Source organism: Mirounga leonina, unplaced genomic scaffold, assembly GCF_011800145.1.
Source record: "Mirounga leonina isolate KUSES-001 unplaced genomic scaffold, KU_Mleo_1.0 Mir_115, whole genome shotgun sequence".
Classification (NCBI taxonomy): domain Eukaryota; kingdom Metazoa; phylum Chordata; class Mammalia; order Carnivora; family Phocidae; genus Mirounga; species Mirounga leonina.
The window spans coordinates 10,043,133-10,055,478 of NW_023270268.1; the positions used below are offsets into that span (position 1 = coordinate 10,043,133).

At 49.6% G+C, this 12,346-nt stretch overlaps 1 protein-coding gene across 2 annotated transcripts in view; it reads left to right on the plus strand.

Annotated features, from left to right (window-relative positions):
- Positions 1-12,346, plus strand: part of TRAK1 (trafficking kinesin protein 1) — a 175,818-nt gene that overhangs the window by 87,840 nt on the left and 75,632 nt on the right. For both annotated transcript variants that reach the window (XM_034992723.1, XM_034992764.1), the window contains one exon: positions 5,749-5,943. The gene's annotated coding sequence lies outside the window, so the exon portion shown is untranslated. The remainder of the gene's footprint in view (positions 1-5,748; positions 5,944-12,346) is intronic.

Genomic DNA, 12,346 nt, shown 5'->3' on the forward strand with positions numbered 1-12,346 from the left:
TATCTCGGGTGCCTGGCAAGTTCCATGAAGCTGGCATGTCACCTGTGTATCAGAGCGGCCTCCTTCCAGCCCTTCTGCGAGAATGAGGATCTGGCCCAAGGCAGGTGTCGAGTGGACATAGTGCCCCTGTAGCCCCAGACCTTCTGGATGCCTAGCAGTCTCTAGCACCCTGTGCCACCTCCCAGCCAGCCCTAAATGTAGCCCTCATCCTCGGGTAGGAGGACCCACTCCAAACCTTATGCCTTGGAGAAAGCCTGGGAGGGATTATAGCTCTGAACAGGTGAAGAGACCCCTTATGTTTTGCTCCCAAAGTGGTGCCGTAGGAATAGGGGGCATTGGATTGAATCCGTTGTTGGCTGAGTAATTGAGGGGACATTCACTTCCCCGTGCGACTTACCTCCATGCTGAACGAAAACCTACAGGGACGCCAGGAGGGGCCTGAAAACACTTGACACTAGATGGCTGTACCTTCCCTGTGCTGAATGCTGGGCGTTGGTCCATCCTGGGGATGCAGGGCTCACAGACTAGCCCTGCCACCCATTGCTGATTTTTTCCTTGCCCTTGTCCCCATTATTTACCCAGCACTCACTGGGCACTTACTGTTTGTTGCCCGGCTGGATGTAGAGGCGGTGGACTCCGTTCTTTCTCCTGAGGGGCTCACAGCTAGTGGAGAAGGGGCTGCAGAAAAACATAACATTGTAGTGAAATCATCAGTGTACTGTGTACCTAGCCACAGTCAGAAGTCAAGGAATGCCTGAAATACAAGGTGACATTTGAGTGGTATTTTGAGATGGAGTTTGCTGGGCAGTGAAGGGCATTCTAGGCAGCTAGGACAGCTGGTGTAAAAACCAACATTTGTGAAAAAGTATGTTTAGCAAATGGTGAGAAGTTGGTGTGGCTTAACTGAGGAGGTGTTGGATAAAACAGCAGAGTCTGCACTTGCCGGGAAAGGCTGTTTTTACAGAGACCGAGATAATAGTGACTTCAACGAAGTCGACCTTTCTTCCCCTCCTCAAAGTCCCAGGCGAGGGTTGGACTCGACGAGGTGGCCCCAGGTGCCCAGGGTTGCTCTGGTGTTGCCTTTAGTTGTGTGGTTGAAGATGGTTTCAGCACCAGCCCCCTCTCTGCATGCGACAGCTGGGGAAGGCATGGCTTGGAGGCTCTCTTCACATCCTGTTAACCAGGCACGGGGACATACCTTCCTGCAAGGAAAGATGGGACATGTAGTTTTTAGCCGGGTGGTGGCCATGTGCCCAGCCACACCTTGGGAATTACATTACCAAAAGGAAGAAGCAGAAATTGGATATTGGGAAACCTCCGTCCCAACAGCCTCTTATCTTAGGAAGGCGTGGGCTGAAACATGGAGCACTTTATAGGGAGCTGGGAGGTTTTTAAAGCAGGGCAGTACCATGTTTTTAAAAAGCATCTTTCCACAGATGGCACCAGCCGCAGTGTGGCCAGCAACCATGGGGCTGTTGTAGTAACTGAGGAAGGGGGAGATCCGCCCTGACCGTCTGAGTGGGCCTGGCCTTCTGATGGTTTGACATGCTGGGCGTTGGTGGGTTCCGGCCTGTGTGGCTGCTGAACAGCCAGGGACCTGTTGGGGTCTGAGTTCAATCTGCAGGTTGATGCTCTTTATTTGAGGTTTATCTGAGAATACATTTTTATAGCTTGTTAATAATGTGAGTTGGGGGGCACCTGGATAGCTTAGTTGGTTAAGTATCCAACTCTTGGTTTCATCTCACGTCACTATCTTGGGGTCCTGGGATCAAGCCCCATGTCATTGGGCTCCGCACTCAGCCAGGAGTCTGCTTATCCCTCTCCCTCCCCCTTTGCACCCCCCTCCACCTGGCCTGGCCTGGCCCATGCTCCCTTGCTCGCATGCTCTCTCTCTCTCAAATAAATAAAATCTTAAAAAAAATAATATGAGGGGGCGCCTGGGTGGCTCAGTTGTTAAGCGTCTGCCTTCGGCTCAGGTCATGATCCCAGGGTCGTGGGAAGGAGCCCCACATCAGGTTCCCTGATTGGCGAGGAGCCTGCTTCTCCCTCTCCCACTCCCTCTGCTTGTGTTCCCTCTCTCGCTGTGTCTCTCTCTGTCAAATAAATAAAATCTTAAAAAATAATAATAATATGAGTTGGAGCTGTGGAGAAATGATAACTGTCAAGAGTATAAAGGGGTCCTTCAGTGTCCTTTGACACTGTGAGCTTGAGTAAGCCCCAGGAGAGGGGGCAGGGCCGTCCTTCTCGGGCCCCTGACCCTCCCTGGTTCTGCAGACAAATTACTTCACTTCTCCACTCTGCTTCCTGGGCTCTAGAAGGGAAAATCATTCTGATGCCTCCCTCACTTGTCAGTGTGTTTAATTGCACATCCCTGTCATGCTTTTGAAGTCGTCTCCCTGCTTAGAACAAAAACTTCCTGATCCGAATACCCTGGGAATTCCCCAGCATTTCTTGTGTGCCCACTGGGAGAGACGGAAGGAAGGCAGGCAGCAGAAGGAAGGGGCATAGCTTTCTCGGTCAGACAGTTGAGGCTTCCCATGCAGGACCTGCCACTTACTTAGCTGCGTGACTTTGACCGACAAGATATTCCACAGCCCCTGTGAATCTCTGCTTCCTCATCTGTAAAACACAACAGGTATTATCTGTCCCAGGTTGCTTGAAGGGTCAGAGAGGGCCCTGCAGGCAGCCGGCTTGGTGCTTGCAACAGTGCAGGCATTCCTGGAGAGTTCTTGAAGGCTCTCATACTCTGTTTACCCAATTTCAGGCCTTGGGTATGTCTTCTCTGTGGGGCAAATGTGGTGTTCCCCTCCTCACCCTGCGGCCGAGGTCAAGGAACGCTCCCTGGGTCTCTAATCCTTCCCTATGCTCTGATTCTCTGGGCCTTCCAGGCGGCCAGAAACTTGGCTGTGTTTATATGGCTGGTCACGTCATGGCAAAATCAAATACACAGAGTTTTTTTAAAAAGGCATTTTGGCACAGTCTCACCTTCTGATACTTTATCTCCCTGGTCAGCTTGTGCTCTGAGGTCAGCGATCTCTCTTGGACATAAAGACCCACACTGTAAATAGGTTGACCTTCAGCCCTGGAAATGTGGAAGGACAGGTCAAGTCTCAGAGTTTGAGCCCCTGCCAACATGCTCAGAAGTGATACGGTATTCTTAGAAGGGATTTTTGTTTTAGATAGTTGCCTTCCTCTGTGGAGCCAGTCCGTGTTCAGTTAAGAGATGCCGCCAATTGGGTGTCAACCCTCCTTGACCCCATGTCCCCTCAGTCACAAGGCAGCCATTTTATAACCGTGAGGGCTCTCCCCAAGATGAGCTTTGTGGGAACTTATTCTTCACTTGATTGTGAGGGGAGGAAATATTTGCTTAATTACGGGCCCCTCTTGAGCCTCTCGGGTGGCGTTTTGTTGTTGGCAGGAGGTGAGAAAAAGTATGAGATCTGTCTCGAGGTTGGGCTGTTGGCTCTGGCCTCGGGGAGGAGGCATCTTCTGTTTGCGGCAGACCTTTGCTAAGTGGCAGAGCGGCTCGGGTCTGGTTTTCAGCTGGCTGAAATGCCACAGTGCTTGCAGTGACATTTCCCACATGAGGCCGAGAAGCTTAAGTGTTCAGATGTTGTCCCCTTCCAGTCCCTAAAGCTCCAAGGAAAATTCTTTTTTTTTTTTTTTCCAAGGAAAATTCTAAATGTCTTCACCTTGTACTTACTTTCTTCTCTTTCCTCAGTGCTTGAGAAACCACACTGACTTCCTGAATCGAAATGTTCTGCAGTGAAGCTTTGCATAATTGAATTGAGCGAGAACGGGGTGTGGGGGGTGGTAGGAGGTGGAGGGGGTCTGACAGGTGCTTTTGGTGGGCTCTTGCTCGAAGGGAGACACTGGGTCACCGAAAGCTCCCTTTACCTGTGATTCTGTATTTTTTTGCCTGCTGTGTGGCCTTAAACACAAAGGACAGAGGGATTTTCATAAGTCTCTGGCGTAGCTGTTCTGGGCGCGGGAGGCTCCATATTCTCCTCGAGCATGAGCGGCCCTGTAGCCACGCCCTGCTGCCACCTTGTCTTTGGTTCAGCCCCGAGAGCAGCAAAGGGACTGGTCTTCCCTGCTGTGCTGGCTTTGGTTCCCGGTGAACCCCGAGCCCCGGCCCCGGGCCCTTCCTTCTCCCTCCGCCTCCCCTTCCAGCTTGCTACACCCCGGGACTCGCTCCCACTCTTTGCACCACTCATTTCCTCTGTGTGTGTTCAGGCTGGGCCTCTCTCCTTTCCTTTGATGCCACCTTCCACATTCTCAGAATGACTCATAATGGTGATGTCGTCAGCACCCCTTCACCTTGCCGTTGTGTGGGTTCACATATCTCGAGAGGATTTTCTCCTCCTGCCCCTCCCTGCACTTTGGAGAGGGACGGGAGACTGAATCCCATGCTCTGCCCTCCACCGTGATCCAGGCCCCCACCTTTGTTTACTACTTCAAGGCTAGAATATTGTGCAATAACCTTTCTAAGAATTGCTCTGATTGTATTCTTCTTATCTTTTGAGTGGTTTTTCTCACTGAGGGCTCATTCCTAGGATGGAAGACTGAGTTAACTATCTGGTCCAGCCATGAGCACCATAGGTGCTTCAGTTTCTTTATGGGTTCACAAGACCACCCCTGCTTGCACCTGCCGTTTGCCATCATGGGTCACGAATACCCTCTGTGAACTGGGCCAATATGGTGACTGATGTCAGAATTAGTTGAGAGAGAATCAACACTCTTCCATTAGCATTTATTTAATTCATTCTCCCCAGGGGTAGAGAAGTTGTGGAAGACTGGTCTTGTCCTGGGTACATTGGATGTGTTGTTGTGTTTACAGGTTAATTACAAGACCTCTTTGATGGGCTTTTTATGGATTGATCCACCTTCACAGGCATTATGGTGCGCCCCTTGAGCACACAGTCTAGGCCAGGACCTGTGAGGAGTACGGGTGGTGGATTGGGAATAACCACTGATGGAAATTGTCCATTTCACAGGGAGATGGGTTGGATACTAAAATACCCAGAAGACAGAACCTAATAAGGGCAGTAATAGAAGATCTGACAAAACACTGTGGGAATATAGAAGGGAGGGAAGAGGTTAATTCCGCTTGAAGTGTTCTAAACACCAACATATCCGGGAAGACCCGGCCTCTGCCTTGATGGAGGAATACCTCTTGCTTTAATGGTTTGGAAGCCCCACAAGAATACAAGCATTGCAAGAGCGGGACCATGACTGTTGTGTTGACTGTGCGCCTCTCCCGTGTCTCAGACTCAGCATATATTTGGATGGATGAATGGAAAGAAATGCAGGCGGATGAACAGTTGAGTGAATTCAATGAAGGCACAGTCCCAGATGGGGGGATGGCTTGAATGGTAAGAGTAGCAGGAGGAAGTTAGACATATTGGTGAAATTGTAGCTGGTTTGGCTTACCCGTAGAGTGATTGAAAGAGGATGGTCCGGGAAAGGGTTGGGAAGACTGACTGAGCCCAGAAAGCGTTAAGAATTGTGGCTTCACTTTGAAGAAAGTGGGCTGCTGAACAGTATAGGAGATGTTTCAGGTCGGTCTTGTACGTTCCAAGAGCGGAATTTGGATTGGAAGAAGGTCCCTGACGTGAGCGCATCTGGCTGCTCCAGGCTGTGGCTACGTGGCTGAAGACACCCACTGGGGCCACGGGGTTAGTTAGCTAGCAGCTGCCAGGCCAGAACTGGGTCTGGGCTCTCATTTCCCTGTCTTCTTCTCTCTAGACGTGTGCAACAGCACTAACCTTCCAGAAGTCGAGATCATCAGCCTGCTGGAGGAGCAGCTGCCCCATTATAAGTTAAGAGCCGACACCATCTACGGTTATGACCACGACGACTGGCTCCACACACCCCTCATTTCTCCAGATGCCAACATCGACCTCACAACCGAGCAAATCGAAGAGACGCTGAAGTACTTCCGTGAGTAGTTCCCTTTTGTCTGCTGACAGCGCCGTGACGGCCAGTGGTCCTTAGCTGTGGCCCCGCGTGGGACCTCACACTGCCTAGCAGGGCTCACGGCCTGCCGTTCGTGGAAGGGTGCCCCGAGAAATGTGGCTGTAGGGTTCAGCCACACACAAGGCCTTGATTTGGAGTATTCCAAATAGAAATTTTAGGGTGGTGGGGACCAGGTACAAATTTTCATTTGAACCAGTTTTCTCTTAACTGTACAGAAGAATTTGAAAATGCTCCCATTTTCCCCCTCTTACCAAAATACCGTGTGAGTCCATAGAAACTGTCACTGGGAGGGAGTTTGCATTTAAACCAAAGGCACTGGGAACATCTTGGCTGCTTAGTATTATTTATATGACATAGCAAGACTCATATGCCAAGGCTGACCAATGAGATTGGTAGGACAGACCAGCTCTCCTTTGTCTTGACAACCCTGACTTTAAAATTCAAGTTAACTTTAGCCTCGTCTAAGTTAGTGATGTCACTTTGGAAGTGAGATCATTTACATACCTGTGTATCATTGTGTTGTCTTCAAAAATAAAAAGTACAGCAATCCTGCTTCTATTTGATGGTAACTTGGTTCAAAACCAGCTTATAACATCTCTAAGTTTTCTGTAATTATTGTCTCAATACAGAGTGATCTCCAATGTTCTTGAATTTGGGAAATCATGTATAATAAACAAGTTGGAACTACAAGTTTCTCTTTTAGAATGTGTCTGGGTCTGTTTTCACTTTTTTCTCCATTAGATGTTAATGAGAAAGGAATTTTGTTTAAACTGACCTGTGTGTTTATGCCTAAGAAGAATCCTGCAGTCTCTGTGAACACGGCAGGTAATCAGTTTCGATCGGAATAAAAATAGAATAATCCACACCAGGGCAGATACGAAGCGTGTTAGACTTGTACCAGTGTTCACAGTGGCCCTTTAGACTCTCTGACGTGTCTGGTAGTGTATAGGAAGCTCTTTGGCAGTCACTTTTGTTGACTCACGGTATCTGTTACACCAAGAGATGTGGTGTGGATAGACAACTGTGTCCAGAGTCACGTCCTTGGCAGGTTCCGTCTTTGGTTCCTTCAGACTGCTTCACAGGAGAATTGACAGCAGAACGGTTTTTTCAGAAATCCCCGTGTGTTACTTCTTCTTCCTTAAGAGACCCTCCTGTGATTCTGTGGGACTCTGCATGGCCATTTCTGCCACAGGAGGCTCCTGGGTCCTTACACAGATGAATCATTTACAATCACAGTGTAATGGGAACCGTCCACGGGCAGGACTTCGGAGAACTTTCACATGAATTGCTCCTTTCATCCCTATGCAATGTCTGCAGTCTGGGCAGGGCTGGTTTGATTATCGAGGAAGTGGAGGCATGGAGGGCTCCTAGTATTTCTCCCATAGCACTGACCTCCAGCTTCTGAGATACTTGCAAACAGTAGACTTGAACAGACGCTGTGGCTTGTTTCTGTTTGTGCGCTCTGTTTTTGGTTATATATTTAAGAGAGGGAGAAAAAGTTCCTATTGGATTTGGCAGTGGACAACACAGATTATGCCAAAATTAGAAGAAGCGAAGTAAACGCTGAGCAGAGACCCTGAAAGTTCTTAGAGCATGGTCGCCCCCCAAGTCTTACCTTAATTCTGTGTTTCCTTCTGCGTTACTTGTGCTTAGAGCAAAGTAGGTATTGATTAAAACTGTTGATTAAATGAACGATTGGGGTTAACTCTTAAATAGTTAAGAGTTAACTTAACTCCTCAGCAGGGCTTTCAAACGGAGGTCCCAGGACCCCCGAAGGGTCTGTAGAGGGAAATTGGGGGAATCTGTGAACTTGTAAAGAAATGAAATGACATGATATCTCCATTTTCACTAACTTCTAACTGAAATGCAACATTTCCTTTCACGATGAACACAGGAACCAAAGCACGGTGTTCTCAGCAGGCCCTGTGACTTTGTCACCAGTAGAGAAATCAAGATTTTCATGTCCTGCTGCAGTGGAGACAGATACTTAGAAATGCCACCTTTATTCATCACTGCTTTGAAATTACGTTCATTATGAGGCGTGCCGATAGATCTTGTTATTTAATACATTGACAAAGAAGCTCTTCTGTCACAGTCTGTTTGCAAGTTGTCATAACCGCATTGCAATGCAATTGGTTCCTTCCTAGTTCTTTGTACTTTATCTTATGTTTTCAACTCTTTCTTCTAAGGAGGGGTCTGTGAGCCTCGCCGAACTGGCTGAGAGGTCGGTGGAAGGCACAGATCAGGAGCCCTGCTCCATGCGTGGTGTCCTTTCTGGGTTCCACTGTTTGTTTATAGGTACGTAACCCAGGAGATGCAGTGGCCACGGCGCTGACTCACCAGTGTGTAAAATCAGTTGTGAGGTGTGGAGAAGGTAACAGAGCTGTTACCTCTTAGATTTATTTTCTCATCAGTTAGGGCAGTGGTTCTCTGTTGTGGGTGGGAGTGGGGATAAAGGGGTACCCTAGGGGTTCTGATAATAGGAGATGAGGTAAACCTCAGCTCCCTCTCTTATAGACTGTCTCCCAGAGTAGAGAAATGACGCTTTGCCTTTTGAATCTGGCTCTCCCCTGGCTTGTTTTTTTTTTGTTTTTCATTTTTTTTTATTTTAAGTAGCTTCCACGCCTAACATGGGGCTTGAACTCAAGACTCTGAGGTTAGGAGTCACATGCTGTGCCGACCGAGCCAGCCAGGAGCCCCTCACCTGGCTGGTTAAGAAGAGGTGGCTACCTCTTTGGGTGTCTACCTTTACCAGGTGGTAGAATGACCTTTTCAGACAAATTTAAACAGGTTGATTTTTTTTTGACTCCCGAGAAGTGTGAGAAACAAACAGAACATGAAAATGATTCACACAGCAAATGTACCCATAAATAGGGGACATTTAGGATTAGATGGTCTAGGAAGAAGAAAGAATAGTCAACATTTAGCCCTTACTGTGTATCAGGCACTGTTCCTAATTCCTTACATGTATCTCATTCAATTCTCACAGTGACCTCTGAGTGGAAGAGTCTTGCTGTCCCCAACCTAAAGGGGGACACTGAGGAGGACACTGAGGCACAGGGAAGTTAAGAAGCTTGCCCAAAGTCACACAGTGCGCAGGGGGTGGGGGGTGGTGGTGCTGAGTTTCAGACCTAGGTTGTCTGGTCTGACTCCGTATCCTAACTACTCTCTCAGAAGAGCACAATGAGAAAGCAATTATATTTTAAGAATAAAGCTTACCAAATGAGATACAAAGAGCAAACCCTCAGTTTGAGAATATCAGTAGCTATTTATTTATAAAACGTCTCTCCTACATATTCAAGATTCACCTTTTTTCCCCTGAAGGTCGCTGTCCCAGGTGACACTTAGCCGGATGTAACTTAATGTCCACTTGAGGTTTCCTCCCTCCTTCCCTGTGGTTTTGCCTCTGTCATGTGGTCTGTAGGTCACACTTCCCCATCTCTGGTGGAAATGGCTAGAGCGTGCCGTGGACCTTTCTTGTCACAAAGCCTTCTGCAGACACCAGACGTGAAGGTGGCTGTGTTGGTACAGAGGTAGCTTTGGCTCCTTCTGGTTCCTCATTTCCAGGGCCTGCTCTCTGTAGCTTTTTGGTTAAGGAGCATTGGGTCAAGAAAAGAAATCTCTCTGTGTCTCAAGGGCATAGGATTCTCTGACCACTTCACCTCTGACTTTCCCTGGAATAGTCTTTTTCCTAAGGAGAAGAGAAGGTTATAAAGCAAACAAGTTTCAAGACATTGTTCTATTGTTTGCTTTTACTGTAAACTAATCTTAATGAATCAGCCAACAAGTATTCACTGAGCACCTGGGATGCACTTATAATCCTTTGTGAGCTTGACTTAAAGCTTTGAGTTCCAGCTGAGGTTTTCTGGCTGAGGAAGTGAAAACATCTGCTGGATTATGGATTTTCTTCCCTTACCCGAGCAGGGACTCTGCATCTGGCTTGGGCCCACGCAGGAAGCCCTCCAGGCCTCTGCTGGTATCCTGCACTGAGTTGCTTGCCTTGCTCATGTGGGAGAAGTGAGTGGGAACTTGCATATTCTACCAGGTCCCTGTGCCATTTTAATTTTTTAGAGTTTAATTTAAACAACAACAACAACAACAACAAAATGAAAGACCATTGCTGGAGTACCCGAGGCCTGTGGCAAAGTGCCTCACTAGGCTTATGCATGGTGCCGGCCTTCCACGGGCCAGGGGTCATGGACGGGTCCCCCTGCCCCTTACCCCCGCACTCTGGAGTTGTGCCCAGGGAGGACCGGAGCCCACAGTCGATATCATACGCCGATTTCCACTGTGTTCATTCACTTGTGTCCACGTGGTCCCAGGCGTCACGATTGTTTGCACGAGCCTTTGTGTTACACTTTACCACCCTAGGACTATCACAAGGCAGCCGGAGTCCGCTCGGGACGAGGCATGAAGGCCCAGAGCATCTGCAGGGGGTCTAACGGGCCAGAGCGTGGGCTGGACCCCAGCGTCTCTACCCAGCCGTCCCTGGAGGTCCTGGTGCCCCCGGAGCAGGCGTGACACAGTGACCACTCCCTTCTGGACACTTGCCGTTCCTGTTCCTCGACTTTCCTCCTGTCTCTCTGGCCCGTCCTTCCAACCTCTTTGACCGGTTTTCCCTCTCCTTCTGAGCTTCTAAATCGGTGGCCGTCGACCCTGATGAACTGAGAGAGCTTTTTAAAAAATAAGCCCTCACAAGCCTCTCTTCTGGAAGTGGTCATCTGAAGCTCGTAACTGTGAGGTGCTGCTGGAAATGTGGGCATGCCCTGCGGGCATCTCTCTGCACACTCTCCCCCCCCAGCTCCGTGCTCGCAACTCGCCAATTTCTGCCCACCTCTGACTCCCCTTCCTCCCTCCTGGCTCCAGGCTCCTATGCCCAGTCATTGGCTTAGCATGTCTACTGTCAACATTTCCCCCCCATCCTTACACATTTGTCTTGAGAAGTGTGACATGCTTTACCCCAATTCTGTGTCCTGCTGGCCATCAGCCGACTCTGTTAATTCTTCGTGCACATGCATCTTGGACCCCTTCTCTGACCCTGCGGCCCCCGGCGTGGACAAAGCCGCGCCATCCCATCCCTGGGCTGCCGTACCTGCTCGCCTGCATCCACCTTGCTTCTCTGCGATTCTCTTTTGTATCAGCAGCCCGGCTGGTCTTTCCTCAAGATCCCCTGGGGTTATGCTGCTCCTTTGCTTCTCCCTGCTCTTTGGATCAAAGGCAGGGTCTTCTAGAACCCTGTGACCTGGCTCTTGGCCCTCTCTGCCACCGGCCTCGTTGCACCCTCCCCCATTGCCCCAGCCCCACTGTGGACACCCCACGCTTGCCTCACGGAGGCTCCCTCCCTCCCCTTTCTTTCCTGATCTCTGATTCTCAGCCCAAATGTGCCCTCCTCAGAAGAGCCTTCCTCCAGGAAGCCTTCCGGGAGCGCCCATCTGTGGTGCCCCCTCCTTTTCCTTTTTGCTACCGTCATGGCTCTCATCTGTCTGCTCCCATCATGATAATGCAAGCAGTAATAATAATGAGTCATCTCTGGGGAGTGCTTCCTGTTGGCTGGGCTAGTGCTCCTAAGCGCTTTACCTTATGAGTCCACTAGGACACACACACTGGATTCGAAGTCCGTGATCCCCTCTTTGTTAAGTGATTTTTTTTGGATATAGTGCAACTGTGTATCCAAATTGAATTGGCCATTTAATCCTTAATGTAGTCTTTCAAGGTATTAAACTTCGCTTTCATAGAAACAGCTCTTTTTCTGTGCGACTCATGAAATAATAAACGTAACTGTATAATTACATTAACAAGCAAAACGGACACGGACGGGTTTGGGAACAAACACAAATGACCCTTAGTAGGGAAAAGAGCTCGATTCCTACGAGCCCCCACGGCCAGGCTGGAGAGACAGTGGTCTGTCTGTGGGCGGGCGGCGGGCTCTCCGCGGGCCACGGGCTCTCTGGGGGCCACGGCTCCTTGTTGTGGCTCTCGAGTGGGCTGTGGCACCTCCATGTGCAGTTGAATTGTCCCCAGCAGTGCTGTAGTTCTGCCTCTCCTCGGACCAGGCCTCTCTGGTCTGGCTTGTTCCTGGTAAATCTCTTTTCTCCTTCCTCTGCTTAACGGCGGACACCTGTCAGTCTCCTGTCTCGGGGTCTCCTGCCTCCCCCACCTCCTTTGCTTTAGCTGTTGCCTTTCTGGAGGCGGCTTCTGCATCTCTCTCCACCCACGGGAGGCGGTTCCAGAGGCTTCCGGAAACTGAGCACGGGTTTGTCATCTTTCTTACCAGCTGCCTGATTTGCACGGAGGCCACAGCCCATGCCACGTCCCGTCCTTTCCGTCCTCAGGGGCACCTTCTCCCTGCTCCTACATCCACAGATGC